Below are 500 nucleotides of genomic sequence, written 5' to 3' on the forward strand. Positions count from 1 at the left end.
ACCAAAGCATTCCGCAAAACATAACAAGATGTTTCATAAGAGCCAAAAAGACATAATTCTGTACTAAATGCTAAAACCAGGAATTTACACCGGACTTTAGATCTCAGTCTCACCCTCTCCCAACTGAGCTATCTAGCTCCATGACGGTAGGAATGTTGCCGGTTGCAACTCTATCAAAGAACCAAAACAGCCACAAAAACTTAAAACAGATGTTTCATAAGAGCCAAAAAGCACAAATTCTGTACTAAATGCTGAAACCAGGGGACCTTTAGGTCTTTGTCTGATGCTCTCCCAACTGAGTTATTTCAGAATCCATGCGGGTGGGAACTGTTGATGTTGCAACTCAATCAAAGAACCAAAACATTCCGCAAAACATAACCAGATGTTTAATAAGTGCCGAAAAAAAAACACATAATTCTGTACTAAATGCTGAAACCAGGGATTGAAACAGGACCTTTAGATCTTCAGATCTAATGCTCTCCCAACTGAGCTATTTCAGC

At 39.6% G+C, this 500-nt stretch overlaps 1 non-coding gene across 1 annotated transcript; it reads right to left on the bottom strand.

The window, feature by feature from the left end:
* Positions 1–427: 427 nt before the first annotated feature.
* Positions 428–500, bottom strand: trnas-uga (transfer RNA serine (anticodon UGA)). The gene has a single exon. It is a non-coding gene; the product is annotated as a tRNA-Ser (tRNA).

This window comes from Syngnathoides biaculeatus, chromosome 20 (assembly GCF_019802595.1).
Source record: "Syngnathoides biaculeatus isolate LvHL_M chromosome 20, ASM1980259v1, whole genome shotgun sequence".
Classification (NCBI taxonomy): Eukaryota; Metazoa; Chordata; class Actinopteri; order Syngnathiformes; family Syngnathidae; genus Syngnathoides; species Syngnathoides biaculeatus.